We start from the raw sequence: 22,458 nt of genomic DNA on the forward strand, positions 1-22,458 counted from the left end.
TTTTAGACTTGTTAAATTTGAGGTGTCTACTAGTCATCCAAGTGAAGATATTGAGAAGTCAGCTGGGTATGTGAGCTTGGAGTTCAGGTGTGAAATGCAGACTGGACACAGCATAGATTAGATGGTATTTAAAGCCAGTAGACTAGATGAAATCACCAAAAAAGCAAGTGTAGAGAAAGAAGGGGTCCAAGGACGGAATCAGAATACTGCAAGTTCGAGAGGTCAGGGAAATGAAGAGAGCCAATAAAAGATACTGAGAAGGGCTACTGCCACAGAGGTAAGATGAAGACCAGGCAAGTCTGTTCCTGAAAACCAAGTGGAAAGTGGTTCGAGGAGGAAAGAGTGATCACAGTCTGCTAATTGATCAGATAAGATGAAGCTTGAGTTGTGGCTATTGAATATAGCAATAGGGAGGTCTAGGTAACCTTGATAAGGGCAATTTAATTGGAATGGACTGGTAAATACCTGATTATTTAAGGTTTAAGAGAGAATGGGAAGGGAGATATTATTAGAGATGATGGATATAGATAACCCCCAAAAAGGAGGGAAGTGAAGGTAGTAGCTAGAGGAGGAAGTAGGGTCAAGAGAGGATTTTTCAAAATTGAAAGAAATGATGTATCTAGATTGATGGAAAAATTCCAGTAAAAAGGAAAGAATTGAGAGGAGATTTACTAAAGTGATGTCCTTGAATGGGTCGGAATAAGTGGCAGCTGGTCTACAAGTAGAGCAAGTGGCCTTTTCTAGGAGCATAGAGTTCATCTTTGGCCATGTGGGACAAGTCCAGGACAGGGGCCCTGATGCAGGTGTGGGTATTTGTAGGAGCTGTCCTGTGATTCACTCTATTTCCTCAGTGAAATAGGAAGCAAGGCCATCACAGAGAATGACAGTGGGTGGTGAGGGGGCATTTGAATTTGTGTACGGTGGAGAAGCATGAAATGTCACCTGGGAGAGTGGGAGAATAAAAGGACCAGGGAAATAATTGCCAGCCCTATTAAGGCCTACTTGAGATTTATTATCATAATTTAAAGTGCTATCTATCAGCATAATCAAGTGACTATCTCAAAGTGTCATAGGGATCAGGGAGCTGAGGGCACATGCAATGTAATATATGTAGATTTAAGCTGAGTAAAGAAATCAAATGAATACATCCATTTGGAATAAATTTTCCTCTCCTATTCATAGATTCAAATCCACTTTGTTATTTTTTTTTAAATCATATATGAACATCTATTGCAATAATGCCAGTAGTATGGGACAGCAGTAGGTCATCCATGAAAATTTGCTCTGCACCCTCTCATAAGCCAGCTGCTTATATTGGGTGGGGCAAAAATGGGGAAGTAGGCCAAAGAAATACGAATGGGCAAGCAGAATGGGTATTACAGGCATGGGGAATAAGCAATGCAGGCTATATTCAATGGCCAAGACTCAAACTTCATCTTATTTGATCAATTAGCAGTTCTTGAATGAGAATGGACCACATTCAAGGTTGACTCCCATGTCTCAGGAGTGTACAAACACCAGCTAGGTTAGAATGTGCTTTCTTTAATCTGAACAAAGCAATCATGGTTACCAGAGCATGGTTAATACTTCTTATAAGTTAGTCCCCAATATGCTATTTATTCTATTATAGCTAGTCCCCAATATTCTATTTCTGCCCCTAACATTCCCCACTGCTATTTCTAACATCTCATATCTATGAGATTAGTTTCAGGTGAGAAGTCTCATCCTCCTGGACTGCATTTGCTCTCTGTCAGAGAGACAATGAGGCCCGGTCACAGAAGGAGGTGGCAATGGTGTCTAGAGGTGGTATTCTCTGAGAACTAGTACAGCTTGTAACCTGGTGGAGACAGACAGAGTTATTGCGGCAAAAGCTAGAACAACAAGAAAACTTTGAAGACAATTACTTGATTAGAATCCAGTATTCACAATTGTGCATTATATAGCCTATTGAAACACAATTTTCCCCTCTAAAATTACCCTCATTTTTATTAGAGTCAAATTAAGACCAATTTATTTACTCTATTAAGTCTAGTTTCAATTTGGCCGGATAGTTTGCATGAACACAAGAATAGCAATTGATCACATAGGCTTCTTAAAACCTGCTTTGCTGGAATCTCATGATTGAGCTTTAGTTAGCCTCTCAGGGCAAAGAAGCTGAGCCACGTAGCTGTCCTCAGGGTTTCCTGAAACACATGTAGACTTAACTAGAGGCCCAGTGCACGAAATTCTTAGGGTCCCTAGGCCTGACCGGTGATCAGGGCCAATCTGTGTGGCAACCAGTGGGGTGATAGGGTGGCCCACTGGTTACCCACATTGCCCAGCCTGGCACCACTGGCTTGCTGGCCCCACCGTCCACCGCGGGTCACCTCTCTCCGTGGGGCTACCAGAAGGGCAATGGGGTAGGGTGGGGGGCCCTGCTGGCACCTGCCGTGACTGGCCTGTGCCTGCAGGCTGGGGGCATCTTCTGCATTGAGTGTCTGCCCCCTGATGGTCAGTACACGTCACAGTGACTGGTCATTCCACCAGTCGTTATGCTGTTTGGTGGATTTGCATATTAGGCTTTTATTATACAGGATGGGCTACCATCCAGAAACCAGACTTAGGGTTAAGCTAGCAAACGTACTCTTGGATCTCTTGGATGAAAAGGGGCAAATGTAATATTATAGTTCATTGGGTAGAGGGATGTTGCTATTTAAGCATTCCCTTAGATTGTATAAAATTCATCTTCCATTCAAATATTAGCTTATTCTGGCAGCAAAACACTGATCTCTTGGTAAATGCTGGTGGGTGACTTACAGAAGTTTCCACAACATATTTTTTTCTCCTTTTTGGCCAGAACGCAGTATCTTTATAAGTGTCTGGTAAATATTTCAATTGATCCTAACTAGGGATGTATGTCAAGGGCATATTGGTAAGGAGACTTATTCCCTTAGGGTCCCTGTTTGGCCTCAATTTTGAATTCAGCAGGCAGAAAAAGAAGCAAATACTAGTGCCTGTCCTTGGCCAGGGAAAAAATGTTTACAATTCAGAGTCTCTTTTAATTGTGGGTCAGCCAGAACCAGGAAACAACGTACAAAGCCAACTAGCTCTTCTTAGCAACTCACCACATTGACACACCCATCATTTCCACCTTCCTACATTTTAAATATGGCACAAAATAAATGCTTCTACTTCACTCTACATAACTATCAGTACATGCATAGCATGGCCACTCCCTGACCAAAGCCTCATCACTCACCGTGGTGAGAGACCTAGATGAATAAGGGGTGTGTGAGTGTGTACTATTTTAAAACTAGTGGCCTAAATATAGTTGTATCCAAATAGAAAAGGCACACTTGGTGACTTCAGGCTTGCCAGGCCCTGGAGCTCTTCGCCGGGGAGAATGACAAGTGTATCTTGTGCTGATACAGTGGAATTCCCAACAGAGGTACACAGTGGTTTTCAACAGGGGCAGTATCACCTTTTAGGATGTGTTCTGTGGGTTGTGGGAGCATTTTTGGTTATCATAATAATTGAAGGCATACCAACTGGTGGCTGGGGGCGAGGATTGACAGGTGTATGAAACAATTCCATAGAACAAAGAAATTGTCCTGCCCGACTCTCTTTTTTAATTAATTAATTAATTAATTAATTAACTTATATGTATTTTATTGATTTTTTTACTGAGAGGAAGAGAGAGGGATAGAGAGAGAAACATTGGTCAGCTGCCTCTTGCACACCCCCTACCGGGAATGTGCCCACAACCAAGGTACATGCCCTTGAACTTTCAGTGCTCAGGGCTACGCTCTATCTACTGAGCCAAACCGGTTTTGGCTCTTTTTTCTTTTAAAATGTTTTTTGTATTGATTTCAGAGGAGAAGGAAGAGGGAGGGAGAGGAAGAAACATCAATGATGAGAGAGAATCATTGATCGGCTGCCTCCTGCATGCCCCCTACTGGTGATCGAGCTCGCAACCCGGGCATTTGCCCTTGACTGGAATTGAACCTGGGACTCTTCAGTCCTTAGGCTGATGCTGATCCACTGAGCCAAACCAGCTAAGGCTTTCTTTTTTTTCTTTTTAAAAAACATACCAGTATTTTTAGAGACTCGTTGATCTGCTGCCTCCTGCACATCCCACACAGGGGATCGAGCCCACAACCCGGGCATGTACCATGACCGGAAATTGAACCATGACCTTCTCGTTCATAAGTTGACACTCAACCACTGAGCCATGCCGACTGGGCCCTGTCCAGCTTTCAAATATCCTTCAGGCCACTGATGTGGGTGAAAAACCTATTTATAATTATTTGAACATAAACATTAACTCTAATTTTATTTCTCCTTTATATTACACTTAAAGCCTTATGTTAGTTAAACTTTTGTGTGTCCTTGGGTAGATTTATCATATATGAATTTCATTTCAAGACAGTGAAGGGAATGTTTCATTATAAAAAAGGGGATAGTAGGTCTGATATGATTGAGAACTACCTAGATACTTGCTTGTGCCTTATTCTTTTTATGGCAAGTTTACAAATTTTTATTATCTCATCCAACCTTATCCATAAAAGGTAGGGAGGCAGCAATCCCAGGAGTCCACATTTAAGTCCTAAAGTGTGAAGCCCCAGGTGGCAGTTGCCTGTGATTTCTTCCTCCTTGATCCATATTAGGAAGAAATCAAATACAGAAATAGCCAACATTTCTTGTGGAAAAGGAAATCACAGTAAAAAGGATGTGAGGGTGGGAGAGTCTAGGGCTAGACATCCAATCACACAGCAGTCCCCACCAGGGGCAGAGATCATGCTTTCTCTGTCTTTTGTCTTCCACCTCCAGCACCTCCCCCTCACCCCCTGGTTCCTCCACAGATATACACCCTCAGCCCAGTCCTGTCCCTGGAAATGTACATTTCATGTCCCAATTACTCTGTACCCTCTGCAAACAAACTCCCTTTGTTCTCAGGGCCTGTGCTGGACAGTAAAAGGTTTACACTGACACACGCCATCCACCAAGCTTCAGACATTCCACTTGAATGAAGGTGCCAAATGAAAGGTTTGGATAGATCTTCAAAAGAAGATCCTGAGAGGCAGAGTTCATTAATCAGGGCCCTACAATTACAAGACTTTGAGGCCTTTTCCGTCATTAGGATGAAGCACCTGCAAGCAGTCATAGCAGGAAGGAGCAATGCATGGCTGTGATATTCTATGCTTAAAATTACAGTGGAAAATGGCTTCAGGTTTTTTGGTGTTTTGTTGTTTAAAGAAGAAACAGATTAATTGAAAGGGAGGTCTTAGGGATCAATCAAAGAGAAGGCTTGATATTAAAAATATAAAATTATGGGTATTTTTTGCTGTTGAACATTATGTGAAAGCTCAGCAAGCAAAAAGATTGACTGAGCAATAAATGTTGTTTGTGTCCAGGCAGAATGGGAGTCTCTCATGAACTCCTGTGTGATCTCAGGGATGTATTTAACATCTCTTCATCTGTAAAATAGATCCTGTGGCATGGCTGGTATGGCTCTGTGGTTGAGCTTCAACCTAAGAACCAGGAAGTCACAGTTTGATTCCTGGTCAGGGCACATGCCTGGGTTGTGGGATCCACTCCCAATATGAGGCATGCAAGAGGCAGCCAATCAATGATTTTCATCATTGATGTTTCTATCTCTCCCTCTCCTTTCCTCTCTGAAATCAATAATATATATATATATATATATATATATATATATATATATATATATATATATGTATTTTAAATAGGTACTATGATAGTACCTATGTCACAGGATTGTGCAAAGATTGAAAGAATAGAGCAGTATTCAGTAGATGTTACTGGTGTTATTATCAATGACAAAGATCTAGGTGACACGGCACAACCAGTGCTGGCGTAGAACTGTTTTCTGAACTCATTTTTGCCAAGACGTTTCTACTCTCGATGTGTATATTGATGTCACCATCCTTGTGGCAAGATGGACCAAGATAATTTTTTTAATGTGTATTTTTTTATTTCAGAGAAAAAATGAGAGGGAGAGAGAGAAAGAAATATCAATGATGAGAGAGAATCATTGAATAGCTGCCTCCTGCACGCCCCACATTGGGCATTGAGCCTGCCCGGGCATGTGACCTGACCTGGAATAGAACCGTGACCTCCTGGTGCATAGGTCGATGTTCAACCACTGAGCCACACTGGCTGGGTGCAAGATAATTTTCTTTTTTTTTTCTTTTCTTTTTTTTAATATATTTTATTGATTTTTCACAGAGAGGAAGAGAGAGGGATAGAGAGTTAGAAACATCTATGAGAGAGAATCATCAATCAGCTGCCTCTTGCACACCCCCTACTGGGGATGTGCCCGCAACCAAGGTACATGCCCTTGACCAGAATCGAACCTGGGACCTTTCAATCCGCAGGCCGACGCTCTATCCACTGAGCCAAACCGGTCCCGGCAAGATAATTTTCTTAATTTCAGGCCTCACTGACACATTCAGTGCCAGAACTGAAGTAGAGTAGATGTTATTTCAAATTTGTGAATCATCACACACATTCAGACATTGCATATTTCTTATAGATTTAAAAGAGATGAACCCTAACCAAGATAATAGCGATATTATTTTAGAATGTAGAAATATGCCCATATAAAGACAACTTGCTACTGAAAATACTTCCCTTTCTGTGTGGGCTTGCCAAGTCATTTTATTTGCCATACTGTTATTTGATGCAATATTCCCAACCAAAGAAATTGCATATCAAACAAAAATCACAAGACCTATTTTGCTAGTTCTACATACTAATTATCACCTTGTCATGAATAAATCGCTAGTATTGTATTAGACTATGTTGGGGGCTGAGGAATAAAATGTAGAAGTGAGGTGGAAAAGAAGCATTTTCTTACATTTTGACTGAATACCCCCTATTAGTTTCTTGCTTATTACTATAATTAAAAGTAGTCTTTGGCAGTACTTGTTCTTTTAAAAATATTTCTGAAGTTGAGAACTAATTTTTTAAATGTAAAATGTTTTTTTTTAAGTTCTTAATATATTAAATATGCAATGACCATTCTATTTAATGGAAATAACTTGGCTACCATGTGATAAAAAACAAAAACAAAAAAAAACTCTCCCAGAAAAGTTGAGGCACAATTCTGGAAGAAAACTCTTCAATTGGTAGGAAGACAAAATTGCCCCCACGGTGTGGGAGGTGAGTTCTTTCTCCCAACCAAGGCTAGTTCTACAGTTGTATATGCAGGGAAAGTTGGTCTCCCACCTCTCTCTAAAATGTTTAACCTTGAGTTTAACTCCATCACTCAGGTATTAAAGATAATCTGATAAATGCAGGGTTTCAGGTTTGATCGCCAGTAAGGGGCATGCAGGAGGCATCCAATCAATGATTTTCTCTCATATCTCTCTGCCTCTTTGAAATCAATAAAAATATATATAATAAATCAATCAATCAAACAAACCAACAAACATCTATTTGTTCCTTGTGCATTCACTAGTTGCTTCTTGTATGTGCCCTGACCAGAGATGGGACTCAAAACCTTGAGATGTTGGGATGATGCTCTAACCAATTGAGCTACCTGGCCAGAGCAGTAGTTAAATTTTTGAGGAGTCAAAAGTTATATACAGATTTTGGACTTGTTGGGAGTTTGGTACTCCTAATCCCTGTGTTGATCCAGGGTCAACTATAATGTAGATTTTACTTTTTCTCATTTTATAGACATAGACACTGATGCCTAGAGAAGTTAAGTAAATTATCCAAATCCAAATTCCTCTACTTTCAAAATGTGTGGTCTTTCTGGATTAATATAATTGATTATATATATATATATATATATATATATATATATATATATATATATATAGGGTGTGTGCTCTTTCTGGATTAATATAACTGATTATATATATATTGGGTGTGTGCTCTTTCTGGATTAATATAACTGATTATATATATATATTGGGAAGGCTCTGCAGGGAGCAGAGTGAAAAAACTGGCCCTCTTCCATCATCTTGACCATTTTGAAGAGGGTTAGTGTGTTATCTTAGAGTGGGGCCAGGCAAGCCACCAGTGGAGTTAGTCATGGTCGAGCTAATAAGCAGCAAATAAGGCATTGCCACTCGTGGTCGGTGACACCAGTGATGCTTGACTTCTTTGCCTGTGGTCAGGGATGCAGTATAAATAAAACCATACATTCTTTCCACATGTTTGTCAACATCAATAGAGCAATGTTGGTTTGGTTGTATCCATCAGTAAGGGGACATGCTCATTGAGTTTAATAAAAGCACATTTGCCTATCCTACTTACATTTCCATTTCTATTTTTTAAAAAATTGCTGAAAATGTGCAGTTGAATTCTAGATGATTAAATGAGCATAAAAGGAAACCCCGTTGTATTCTGTGATTGAATGGTGTCTCTCCTGTGTTTATAATGATGTATACTTTCAATGACACATTCTGGATTTTCTGAGACAATTCAAGTTACTTATTTGCGTCAAAAAGCATTTCTGCTTATCCAGATCCAGAATTTTGTTGTTGTTAAGAAAACAGTAGGTATGCCCTACCCAACTTGGCTAGAGCATTGGCCCACAGACTGAAGAGTCCTGGGTTCGATTCCAGTAAAGGGCACATATCTCCGTTGCAGGTTCCATCCCAGGCTCTGTTCGAGGTGGGGAAGGCAACCAATGAATGTGTCTCTCTCACATCAATGTTTCTCTCTGTCTCTCCCTTTCCCACTCTTTCTCTAAAAAAACCCCAAAAAACTAATGGAAAAATTTCCTCACACAAGGATTAACAAGAACATAAAAAATAAAGTAGAAGAACCCCCCCAAAAAAGAAAACAGAATCTATATTGCATGTTGTGCCTGAAGGCATTTTATTTTCCACCTTTCACCTATACTTGAACAGTTTTCTTCCATATTATCTTTTGATTCTTATGTTAGGAATACTAGGGAGCAGTCTATGACAAATGCTTTACCCAAACCTTCCCTACACTAAAAAATTAGTTCAATTAGCAAAATTAAATGGAAATTATAGTTGTTATCCAAATAATTCAGGTAAAGTAGCTTTCTAGTGTGTTTTCCCCTCTATCTCATGGGTTGGCACAAAAACATGAATTTCTACTTGAACCGTAAACTATATTGTCTAGGTTAATTGATTTCATGAGACAACTATGCAACCTGACCCTTGGATTTTCTTTGTGATTAAATTTTTCTTACTGTTCTCACATTTTGCTTTCTAGCCAGAATTCTCATATTTGTTTTCCAGTTCTAAATCTGTACAAATGCCAGAGTTTGTTTTTGGCAAAGTCATAATTGCAAGTGAAAAACTGTGGATTAAGAATATTTTATTTGCTTCTCAACTGCTTTCTTTCCCCCCCCCCAACTGCTTTCTTAAAATTAGCAATTTAATAAAGTAAGTCTTCAACATAAGTACTGTGCTTGTTTTTAATTTACCTTTATTGTTGAGAGTATTAAGATGTCCTCCATTTCCCCCCATTGCCCTCTCTTCCAGGCTCCGGCCCACCCCAGACCTTTCCTGAACTGAATTTTAATGAATATGTCCTCTTTGCTTCAGAAAGCTTTGATATATAAAATATCCTCTCATGGCAGAATTTATCAATTAGAAACATTTTGAGGAGGAAATGCCAATGTAAAGAAATTAATACTTAAAAAAGAAAAAAAGGAATTGCATACAGAATCTACTATATTTAATTCAATTCTAAGATAGCTATTCACTGTCACTTAGTCACTGACAGACTTTGTTCCATCTCTCAGAAAAGGACATTTTATTATGAAAATGTGTATTTATTCTAGATTGTGCATAGGTCCTGAGGTTATAAACTTCTGCAATACATAAATTCATTGTTAGCAAAAATATGCCCAATATTGTTGTCAACACTGAATATTTGGTAATTTTTAAGGTGAAATTATATAAATTTGTAATTAGAGCAGAGAAGGCCATGAATGATGTAATGAAGTCACAACCTTCAAGGTGACTGAGTGAGAACCAGGTCAAGGTAGAGCAAAGCAAGGGAGGCTTCTCATTTGGTTTCAAGTGCCAAGCAGAGGTGGTGTAGTAATTCGGGGAATAAATGAACCTTTGGAAAACAAATATTTTAAAATCCTATTTTATGTTTTGAGATATTCAGTAATTATAAATATAGAAGAGAATGTTTCTCCTATTGTGTGTAATTCTTTAAAAATTCAAATGTTGGTTGCTGAGGAGCAACAAGGCATAGGGAGCAATGATTAACTAAAGTCAGCAGATGCTGGATCTCATAAGAGAATTTGCACTAAATGGAGTGTAGGCATTAATGCAAGATACAAAGCTGAAATGTGAAAAACCTCTGAATTTATTCTCATTAATTCTATAACTATTTATCAAAATAGTAAGGTCTATAGAATATTAAATAATACTATAAAGTTTATATTTTAAAAAAGAAAGAAAAAGGCAGTGCTACCTCCTTGCCCCCAGCTGAGGCTTTTAAATCTTTGGCAGTTTTTCCTGATATAATATGCCTATAGCTACTGCTATTTCTTGATTTATAAATTTTAAACTTTACTAAATCTCCACAGACATATACTTCCCTTCATCCTCTTAATATAATTCTATTCCGCCGGGACCGGTTTGGCTCAATGGATAGAGCGTCTGCTTGGGGACTGAAAGGTCCCAGGTTCGATTCCGGTCAAGGGCATGTACCTTGCTTGCGGGCATATCCCCAGTAGGGGGTGTGCAAGAGACAGCTGATCGATGACTCTCTCTCATCGATGTTTCTAACTCTCTATCTCTCTCCCTTCCTCTCTGTACAAAACCAATAAAATAAGAAAAAAATATATAATTCTATTCCAATGTCTAGTTAACCCACTATTTGGTATTTACTATGTAAGTATTGATCATGGGTAAGCTGGGTCATTGGTAAACTCTGACTACTTTCCCTTCATTTGTACAATGTTTTGTTTTTTTTGGAGTTAAGAATTGCCTAGCTTCCCATAATACCAGTTTCCTATCAATGTAACCAAATGCTTTATTAGATTTTCAGATACTTATCAATACTACAATTAACATTTCAGATAATCAATTGATTATCTCTGAACTCCTGCTCTGTCTGGACTTGTTACTGCCTAGATCGTCATCCTAGAACCAATGACCCTTTATTTTTTTTTATGTTGGACATTCCATGTTTCTCTGCTTCCATGTTTTCTTCTTTTTGGTTAGATCCCTTATTTTGCTGACATCCATCTTTCAGTACTTCCTGAGAAAAGGTGCCATGGTGTCCTTGAGTGTTTATCTTCACCATTGATTGTTATTTAAGGATAGGAATGGAATCCTAGGTTGAAAATGATTTCCCCTCAGAACTGGAAAGGTATTGCTTTATTGTTTTCTGAACTCTGTTGCTATTGAGAAGTTTGATGTCTGTTCTGATTTCTGATCCTTTTTATGTGATTATCCCTTCCCCAATTTCCTAGAAGTTTTGATTCTTATATTTTTATTCCATGACTTTGGTATAAGTCTTTTATTATTCAGTGGGCTGATATTTAGTGGGCTCTTTTGATCTGAAATTGCATGTCTGCATTGCAGTGTTTTTTTTCCGGGTTTGTTCTCTTTCGGGAAATCCTATCAGGCAGATGTTGGACATTCTGAAATGAACCTTTAAGCCTCTTATTTCCCTCCCCACCCCCGTACTTTCCATTGCCGTCTTTGTTATCTCTTGATTTTATAATCTGGAATATTTCCTTGACTTTATCTTCTAACCCATTTATTGTTTTGTTTGTTTCAAGACCTTATTTTTAATTTCCATAAATATTTTCTTCTGATTATTAAAAAAAAAATCATTCTCTTCTTGTCTCATGAATATAATTTTTTTCTCTCTGATGATATCAATTACAGGTTTCAATAGTTTTGTTCTGCTTCTTCCATTATCTTTATTTTCTCTAGGATTTGTTGTTGATATTAGAGAATTGCTTCAAATATCTCATAGTTATTGGTTATCTACATATATTTTTAATAACCTAACAATTTTCTCCAGAGGTAAGTAGGGTATACTAATTTATTTGCTCAAGCATGTTATGTATTACAAGACAGAATTTTATCAAATTCTCTATTTACCCACATTTAATAATGAGGCACAAAATGCTTCTTTTTGTGTATAGAAAGTTCTCATGCTTCTAAGTCCTTAAATTTTTCAGAATAGCTGTAGGTATTTAGGTTTTAGCTTATTTTTTGCTCAGTAATATCTGTTACCAGTCTTCCATCTGTTTCCCAGCTTTCAAAAATTTGTTGTTTTTGTCTGTCATTATTCATTTCCTATTTGCCCTGAAGGTTTAAGTCATTTTTTTTTTTTTGGTGGAATTTCAGAAAAAAAAAAGAGGTAATCTGCCATATTTAACTGGAAGTTGGCAATTGGCATATACAATAGATAAGTATCTGAAATATTAAATTAATAAAAATATGTTGGTTTTGGACTGGCCATTATTATTTTTCTACTTACTCTGATGAAAGTACTTGCCTTCTTAAGTTTTTAAAAAATGAGTTTATTTGAGCCAAACTGACATGCCAGGGAGCAAGATCTCCAATGCTCCTGCCTTATTACTTTGAGTGACATGTTCCTGCCCTAGTCCTTGTTTCTGATGGGGCTGCCAATCATCGGGCCTTAGTCCTCTGACCACAAGAGTAGGCAAGTGATCTCATGGGAATATGACTCCTGGGTAAAAGAGATAAAGGCTGCTGATGGTGCTGACTTTTCTGACTTGTAGCCCCTACAGGGATTGTCTATGATTATACCAGGCTGGGTTCTTTGTCGGACATAATAGAAACCAACTCTGATTAGCTTCAACAGGAAAGAGATTTACTGAGATCATATTTATTAGGAGTTCATGAAATTTATGAGAATGCTTTAGAATCAGGCTCAGAGAATAATCAGTTATCAAGTGTATTAGTTTCCTACTGCTGCTGTAACAAATTACCATTAATGTAGTGGTTCAAAACCAAACACATTTATTTTCTTATAGTTCTGGATGTCAGAAGTATAAAATTAAAATCTATTCTTTCTGGTAGCTTCAGGGAAAAATCTATTTCCTTGCCTTTTTGCAGTTTCTAGAGGCTGCCTCTTCCTCTCATCCTTCCAACCTTTTGATTACATGGACACAGCTCTCCCTCTGGTCTCCTGCTTCCCTCTTAAAAGTAATCCTGTGATGACTTTAAACATATTCAATAATCCTGGATAATCTCTCCATCTCATGAGGCTTAATTTGATCACATCTTCAAAGTTCCTTTTACCATGTCTGGGAACATATTCACCGGTTCCAGGAATTAGGACGTAGCTTTCTTTGGGGAGCCATTATTCAGCTAACTATACCAAGGAAGGCTAAACAGCCAAGAGCACAGCTGGGCTGCAGCATAACGTAGTCATGAACCCCCAATGCTATCAACACTGAATATGCACACACTATGTTGTCATCTGAGACTGCAGAGCTGCCCTGGTTCTCCCTTTTCCCAAGTGAGGCATTGATGATTAGTTATCATCCAATATCCATTCTCTTCTTTAGTAATGGGATTTTCAGCCAGCCACATGGACACCCAGAATAACCGTTTTCTCGGCCTTCCTGAATCTAGGCATGGCCATGTGACCAAGTTTTGGAGAATGAGGTATAAGTGGAATTGCCTTATGATGCTTCTAAGAACCTTCCTTAGAAGATAGTTGATATTTTCCTGGTTCTTCATCCTTTCTTGCATTCTGCTGCCAATTTGGACCTTGAGGACCAGGGCCTCACCCTCAGGTGTGTGCGAGGAGCAGAATGCCCCTGGGGCAGAGCTACTATGTCAGCTCTCGACTTCTTGTCCCCAGGCTCAGTTCATGTGAGAGGGAATTAAAATTCCATCTTGTTTAAGCCACGGCTATGTTTTTTCTGTCATGTTTAGTGGAACTTAATCCTAAATGATACACTTGTTTGGCTCATCCTTCAGTTCAGTGAGCTGTTCCTGTATCGTTCTCATAAGCTTTTTTTTTTCTTTCTTTCTTAAGTTAAGAAAGATTTTGTTTCTGAGCCTGCTGGAAAGAATTGTAACAGCCAAAGCAAGGTTTAGAATGTCACATACTGATAGCTTCACAGTGATAATATCTTAGAAAACTGATTACTGAATCCTTCAGCTCAGTAGTTCTCAACAGAGGAGAAACTGTATATCCATGGGGGACTTTCAAAATGTGTGGACTCATTTTGGCTTCTTAAAATGAATGGAGGGTGCTCTAGCATTTAGTGGGCTAGGACTAGAAATGCTAGCTGTTCTGCAATGTACAAAACAAACTTATAAAGCAAAAATTTGTTCTGGAATTGAATGAGACTTTTGAATGTCCTAAGGACTTTCTTATAGATATAAAACTCATTTATAATGATCTTTGCCTAGAACCCAACTCTAACTCCATCCTCCTATATAATAAAAGGCTAATATTCAAATAGATTGAACAGTGGAACAACTGAACAACCAGTCACTATGACGTGCGCTGACCACCAGGGGGTGCATGCAGAACATGGCAGTGTCAGCAGCAGGCAGCAGCAGTGTTAGCTGCTGCGGGAGGTGGAGTAGTTGAGCAGGAGCACCAGACCCAGGTGGGGCACCGGTTGCTATCATCGGGTTGAGCCTCTGGTGGTTACAGAAAATTCTTTGCTCCTGCATGCTACGGTCCTGCCCTGTGCTCACACCCACTGTGTCACCCTGCACTGGCCCCAGTCACTCAGCTCCATCAGTAGGTGCAAGCAGCTGCTGACCACAATTGCCCCTGAGGGCTTCTCCATCTCCCCTGGCTCCTGAAGGGCTATCAGGGTAGCAGTTGCCACTAGCATCCGCTGACAGTGCTGGCCTCACTCACACCAGCTGCTGGTGCTGGTCCCAATTGCTACGCACCATCAGCGGGTCTGAGCAGTAGTAGTGGGAGTGGGCTGCTGGCAGACAGGGGACCAGGGGCTGTGGTGGGAGGAGCACCGAGGGGCTGAGACCTGCTCTTGTGCCCACTGCAGCCTTACGGCCCACAGTTTCTTTCAAAGTGCATTCATGCACTGAGCCCCTAGTTTTATATAAAGTTCTATGTATTTTTAAGTTCACCAAGAGCTCTAGGAATGTAGCTACTATGTGAGCCAAGAGAAGATTAAACTTTGTTTGCTGGGAACATTACTAAGAAGCATTCCTTATTTTGAAAACTCCTGGCTTTGCCAACAGTGCCCATGGTATGTGCATGTCCAGTACCTGATCAAACTTGTGGTTGTTGGATTCACAGTGATAGTACCCATAGGTTCGAGCCTCTGAGTGCCTAACAGTTTACATTCTGATATATATTATTTTATTATAAGCGTGTTTTAGTTATCTTTGTTTTATAGTTAGACTAGAGGTCCGGTGCATGAAATTTGTGCATGGGGAAGGTGGGGAATGAGGTCCCCTTAGCCCAGCTTGAACCCTCTCTAATCCAGGACCCCTTGGGGGAAGTTCAACTGCCGGTTTTGGCCGGACCCCCGCTGGCCTGGTCACCCCCAACTGCCTCCCTCTGCCAGCCTGGTCATCCCTCACTGCCACCCCTCCTCCGCCAGCCTGGTCACCCCACACGGCCTGCGGATCAGTCATTTGGTCATCCCTCCCTAACCCCCTGCCAGCCTGGTTGCTCCACGCAGCCTGCTGTTCAGTTGTTACTGTTAGGGCGTCCTGATCAATTTGCATATTACCTTTTTATTAGTATAGATCATTGTGTTGGCTTACAAATGTTTTGGGTAAATTATATTACCCGTGCATTTTATTTCAGGATAGCAGAGGCAGGCGACATTATAAAATGCTTGTTATAAAGAGGGGGCGTTAGGCCTGATAGAGCTCTGGCCAGTAAAAACAAGCATAAGCCCCAAAACAGACAAATAAACACAATCCATGAGTGGAAATAACATCTGGAGGATGTTGAGTCTGTTTCCCATAGGTAGGCATGATTTCTGTGGGCCTGGGTAGAGCTGAGCCTTGGACTCCTTTGAAAAGGCACAGGGGCTTCTCTACACGCCTCTTATTGGTCCTTAACATTACCTTGACTGTGACCAGCCACATCATGGGTTACGCCTGTCTTCCTCTGGTGAGTTATTTTGTAACTGACCTTGCACACCAGCCATTTCTGTTCATCTTCCACATTATTCCCTTCGTGATGATGGAAATCAGTATTTTTAGATGCTGAATCCAGATAAACCCATATAGAAAAAACAAATCTGACTTCGCTTTTTCTTTCTGTATGGATAGGCCTCATTAGCATATTTTTCATACAAATAGGGACTGTCAGGTACCATATGTTATTCACCACATGGCATTATGCCTGTTTTTAAGTCATATTTTAATATAGCACAAAGGCAAAAATAATTTTGAATATATATTTTATTGATTTTTTACAGAGAGGATGGGAGAGGGATAGAGAGTCAGAAACATCAATGAGAAAGAAACATCAATGAGCTGCCTCCTGCACACCCCACTGGGTATGTGTCCACAACCAAAGTATACGCCGCCCCCCCCCCTCCCCCAATCGAACCTGGTACCCTTGAGTCCACAGGGCGACACTCTAGCCACTGAGCCAAATCGGTTAGGGCAAGGGAAAAGATTTAAACTGAAATGCTTACTGTGTATTTTGGTTTAAACTTTATGGTGGTCATGAAGCCTGAGAACATTAGCTTTCTCTTTTTAACTTTTTTTTTTTTTTTTTTTTTTTTTTTTTTAATGTTAGCTTTCTACGTATATGCCATAGAATGAGCTCTCAAAAAAAATTACCTAGAAAAATTAACTTCCGGCAAAATTTTTAATTCAATCTAGGCAGTGTCTCAGATACTTTATGATAACAGGCCATTTTACTAATTAGACAAAAAGGAAACTAGGGAAGACTCTGTCTGATAAGGAAATAGGAACCATAATTTCCCTATTTTAGTTATTAAAGGCACAAGTATTAGACTATTTAAAGCACAGTCTTCCATATTGAAGATTACTTCATTAATTTATGAAATATTTATTGAGGCCCTTCTATCAGGAACAATCCAGCGTATGGATCTGGAGTCAGAGCAGAACAGTGAAGAATTCTCTCCTCTTGGCAGACTTGACAATGTCCCCAGCAGTGGTTTCTAGGGTGTTAGCAGTGCAAGCTGCAGCACCCATTTCCTCACTTTACCATCCCCCTCCCCCAGCCTCTGGTGGTCACATCCTTTTGTAAACTTCTTTCTTGTCTGAATGGGCCAGACAGACTCCATTTCTTCCTAGAGGCCATTTTCTTTTAATAAATTGTTTTTGCTCTTTAAGTAAACTTTTCTTGTTGGAAACTAAGAACCCTGATAACTAAATACACTGTAGTAACTGAGAACATTGAGCCTTAATGACCATATTAAGTATTTGGACCTTTATCACAGGAACAAAAGGAAGCCATTTAAGGCTTTTACGCAGCAGGAAAGGCTGGGATGGCAGAAACAGGATGAAGTCTGCATTTGCAGAATCCTCTCAGACTGCAATGAAGGGGGTCTAGCTTAAATGTGGGGAGACCACTGAAACTGGATAGAGCGTCAGCTGTGGACTGAAGGATCCAGGGTTCGATTCAGGTCAAGGGCATGTACCTTGGTTGCGGGCACATCCCCAGTAGGGGGTGTGCAGGAGGCAGCTGATCAATGACTCTCATCAATGTTTCTAACTCTCTATCTCTCTCCCTTCCTCTCTGTAAAAAAACAATAAAGAATATATATTTTTTTAAACGTGGGGAGACCAAGAAATAGATGATGTTGGCTTAGACTAAGACAGAGAGAGTGCATGGACATAAGGGTTGTTTAGCAAGTGAACCTGCTATGATTGGAATGTCTGGGGATAAAGGAAAATAGAGGCATCAGGGTTTGTTTGCAGTTTCCTGTTTCCTGAATTGGTTGGTGTTGGCTACATAAATTTAACTACTTTGGTTTGTTTTTATATTTTATTGGTTGTTTGGTTGGTCTTGTTAATCCTTACTCAAGGACATTTTTCCATTAATTTTTTTTTTCTTTTTTGAGAGAGAGAGTGAAGGGAAAGGGAGAGACACAGAGAGAAACATCAATGTGAGAGAGACATATTGATTTGTTGCCTCCCACATCTGCTCCAACCAGGGCTGGAGATTGAGCCTGCCACTGTGATATGTGCCCTTGACCAGAACAGAATCTGGGACCTTTCAGTCTGCAGGCTGACTCTCTATCCACTGAACCAAACCGGCTAGGGCTAACTACTTTGTTTTACAACCTTGATTGCCATTGTGGATTTTTCCAAATTGCATATAAATTGCCTTTAGACCTTGAATTCAGTCCATGTTTTAATGCTTGGCTCTCATCAACGAGGAGAAATATAGTCGGTCTCTGAGTCACACTGTGAAATAGTAGTCCATGCTGAGGCCTCATCTGCAACACTGAGTCAGTACTTCCCTGGGCTCTGATGCGTGGGAAGAAAACAATTTTAGAGAAATCAAATTTGGCTGCCATCTGTCGTGCATGGGCTTTGCTCTTTACACATAACTGGTGAATAAAACATTTAACAGGCAGTAGCTAGAACGTGATATGCAGTATCTCCATTCATGAGAAAATTATCTATTTTATTTCCTGTGTAAGAACATTGTTTCAATGTCCTTCTAGGCTTGTTTATGTATCCTCAGTTGAATGAATCATTACCTAAAATCCACTACCATCAGCACTTATCACATGACCTAAAGTCCTAGAATGGTAACTAATATTTGTTGCTACCTGGCCTCAAATGTGAGTCAAGCCATGTTTGATACCTTTTCCAAATCTGACTTATTTACGACTTTCCTCAAAGTCATGAAATTTTCTATTGTTTTGTACCAATTACTTTGCCAACCACTAAAAAATTTATTTTTATACACCCTCACATCCCATGTATTTGTGTATTTCTCACTCGAACCATGTACAGTAGGTACTGCTGACCCCATTTTATGAGGAATTGAGGTCCATGTTTACAAATTCTAACTTAAACCCAGATATGTGTCACTGGGCCCATATGAAACGACTGTGCCACGAAATCCTCTGACTTACATTTGTTCTTTATTCTGTGTCTTTAAACATCAGAGAAGCTCTATTACTTAAAAAAGGGAAAATGCTAGGCCTGGAGTCAAAAGACATGGCTTGAATCTAGCTATGAACCCTAGATTTACTACTAGTAGAATAAACTTGGACAAATCACTTGACACCTCAGAGCCTCTGATGGCAATACATCTGTTATGTAATATTTGTAAGGATTAAATGAGCAACATTTGCAGGAATTATTTATAAACAAAGCATTATAAAAATGTAGATATCATTATGATTTACTTGCCCTACTGGTTGAACTTCTGGAACTCAAGTCTTAGGCAAATGATATCTGTGTTCCCATAACCAGTACCAACCATCATGGCAATTTTTATATTTGTTCAGTTTTCACATTTTATTTTGTTCTTACATCAGTGCTGTGAGGCACTGCCACTGTATAAAATTTACAGAACAGCTGCAATAAGTCCTCCAATGTCAGAGAGAATCAGAAATAAAATTAGGATTTAATTCTACCTTTCACAGTGCACTTCCCTTCTTTAGAATACTTTTGCTTAACACCATTTATGGGCAAAGAAGTGTAACTTAAGGATCTGTGGTTAAATTTAGCAGATAATATTGAAAGATGAGATTAGAAGAATATATTTAGAGAGAGCCTACTTGTAACATGAATTGTTATCTGCTGGGGGAAAGTTGGATTTCAGGCATTCCTAGAGCTCAGTCTAGCAATTATTCATCACTAAGGGGGAATGTGTGTTATAACTGTACCTAAAATACTTTTTTAAAAAACAACTTTGAATTCATATCTGAAAGCTATATGTTTTTTTCTATGCAAGACATTCCCTATTTACTGATATCTCCAGACAGTGGACTAGCAAACCCTCAAGTAAAACCTAACAAACAACAGATAATTATCAGCTCAGTGACTCTTTTCACATTTAAATTGTTTGCCTTTGCCCAATAGAGGTTATAAGCACCATTGTTTTATTATTAGCTTAAGTGCTTTGCTTATCTTGAGCAATGAATATTTTTAGCTCTGTTTGTATAACCCATAGGGAAGAATTTCACTTGACAGGTATATTTTCGCATGAAAGTTGTTCAAATGAAACAGTCATTAAGTTGGTTTCACTTATTCTTACACTGTAACATATTTCTAAGTGGAAAGACATGCATTTCTTTTTTAAAAATTATATCTTATTGATTTTTTTACAGAGAGGAAGAGAGAGGGATAGAGATTTAGAAACATCGATAAGAGAGAGAGAAACATCATCAGCTGCCTCTTGCACACCCCCTACTACTGGGGATATGTCCGCAACCAAGGTACATGCCCTTGACTGGAATCGAACCCAGGACCTTTGAGCCCAGCCCACAGGCCAATGCTCTATCCAACTGAGCCAGACCGGTTTTGATAAGACATGCATTTCTTTACAACTCCTGGGCTTTCCTCTGCTTCTTTGGTCATTTCATTCCAAGAGAGGAGGGATGACTTACTGTTTGGTTGAATTAGAGAGAGGAACTGGGTTTGCTTAGTCCTGAGTTTGGCCGTGACTATTGTTTCCCTCCCAGGTGAATAGAGAAGAGCAAGCTATTTTGTCTGAAGAGGAAGATAAACTAGGTTCAAAGAAGATAACTGCCTGGGTTCCAGTGACTTTTTTTTAGTTTTTACTTCCAGTTCTTTTCTGGGGCATCTATGAGATGTCTGTGTCCTTATAATAAATCCTCTCTTTTTGTTTTTTATAGAAGTTGCACTAATTGTTTTCTGTTACATGTGCCCAAAGCATCTTAACTAAAATTTTACTTAGTTGTAGTTAACACAATAAGTAATCACACACAAGCTATTTGAGAAGGAGGCTGCTAGTACATGCATTTATTGGTATAGCCATGTTAGGTGATGTAATAAAATTTTACTTTAAATGTTCTTATTGATATAAAACATTATTTATAATATGTAAAGAGAGCATAAATATGGCCATGTATTTTTTAAAGCAAATCTGGCCAGTTTTATTAAGTAGAAATATATTTCTAATTAAAGAGGTTTTTGTTATTGTTTAATTTGTGGAAGAAAACAGTTGAAATAATGAGAAAAATTAATCAAATGTTGATAGAAGACACATACTGGGGATCAGGAGTAATCTGTTCAACCTTGTCAAAATATCTACAAAATACTTATACGAAAAGAAATGTGGTATTAAGTGTTTTGTTTTTTAAATCCTCATCTGAGAATATTTTTCCATTGATTTTCAGAGAGTGGAAGAGAGAGGGAAAGACAGAGAAATATCAATGTGAGAGAAACACATCGATTTGTTGCCTCCTACACAGGCCTGACCAGAGCCCAGACTGGGGAGGAAACTGCAACCGAGGTAGATGCCCTTGACCAGAATCGTACCTGGGACCCTTTGGTCTACAGGCCAACACTCTACCACACTATTGGCTATAGCCAATTTTAAAATATATACTAGAAAAAATAAAATATATACTAGAGGCCCAGTGCACGAAATTTGTGCACTTTGGTGTCTGTGTGTGTGTGTGTGTGTGTGTGTGTGTGTGTGTGTGTGTATGGGGGGGGGGGTGTCCCTCAGCCCAGCCTGTGCCCTCTTGCAGTCCAGAAGCCCTCTGGGGATGTCCAACTGATACGGGGAGCAGTCCTAAGCCATCAGTCGGATATCCTTAGTATTGCCACAGAAGCAGGAGAGGCTCCCGCCACTGCTACTGTGCTTTCCAGCCATGAGCCCAACTTCTGGCTGAGCGATGGTCCCCTGTGGGAGCACACTGACCACCAGGAGGAAGCTCCTGTGTTGAGCATCTTCTCCCTGGTGGTCAGTGTGCATCATAGCGACCCATTGTTCACTGTTTGGTCAATTTGCATATTAGCCTTTTATTATATAAGATTTTTAAGGGAAAGGGAGAGAGAGGTAGAAACATCAATGTTGAGAGAAAATCATCTATCAGGTGCCTCTTGCAAGCCCTACACTGGGGATTGAGCCCACAACCTGGGCATGTGCCCTGATCAGGAATCGAACTGTAACCTTCTGGTTAATGGGTTGACGCTCAACCACTAAGTCACATTGGCTAGGCTGAAATCTTAATATCTCATTCAAAAACACCCTCACAGAAACAGAATAATGTTTAACCAGCCAAGATGACTCATGAAATTAACCATCCAAAAGGGTATTCTCATTTTCTCAGAGATTGGATAAGTTTAGGAAATGGCATTATTAATTTGCCAAAAAATGCAGATCTCTTGATGTTTCATATAAATAGAACAGTATGTACCTGACAAACTAATCAGGCTATCGTAGAGTTAATAATGGGGGTGATAAAAATAATTTCTAATAATAAAAAGACATATTTACCTCTAGAAATTTCCTTTTTCCTGAACTTTTTACAAAACTAAAGGTTTTAAAGTGTCATTCATGTTGACATTTCTCTTTTTTATTTACATTTATATTTTG

The 22,458-nt window shown here is 39.4% G+C and overlaps 1 protein-coding gene across 3 annotated transcripts in view; it reads left to right on the plus strand.

Annotated features, from left to right (window-relative positions):
* ACYP2 (acylphosphatase 2) overlaps window positions 1–22,458 on the plus strand; it is a 137,142-nt gene that overhangs the window by 18,339 nt on the left and 96,345 nt on the right. The gene's annotated exons all lie outside the window — the stretch shown is intronic.

The sequence above is a fragment of the Pipistrellus kuhlii genome, unplaced genomic scaffold, assembly GCF_014108245.1.
Source record: "Pipistrellus kuhlii isolate mPipKuh1 unplaced genomic scaffold, mPipKuh1.p scaffold_m20_p_13, whole genome shotgun sequence".
NCBI classification, from domain to species: domain Eukaryota; kingdom Metazoa; phylum Chordata; class Mammalia; order Chiroptera; family Vespertilionidae; genus Pipistrellus; species Pipistrellus kuhlii.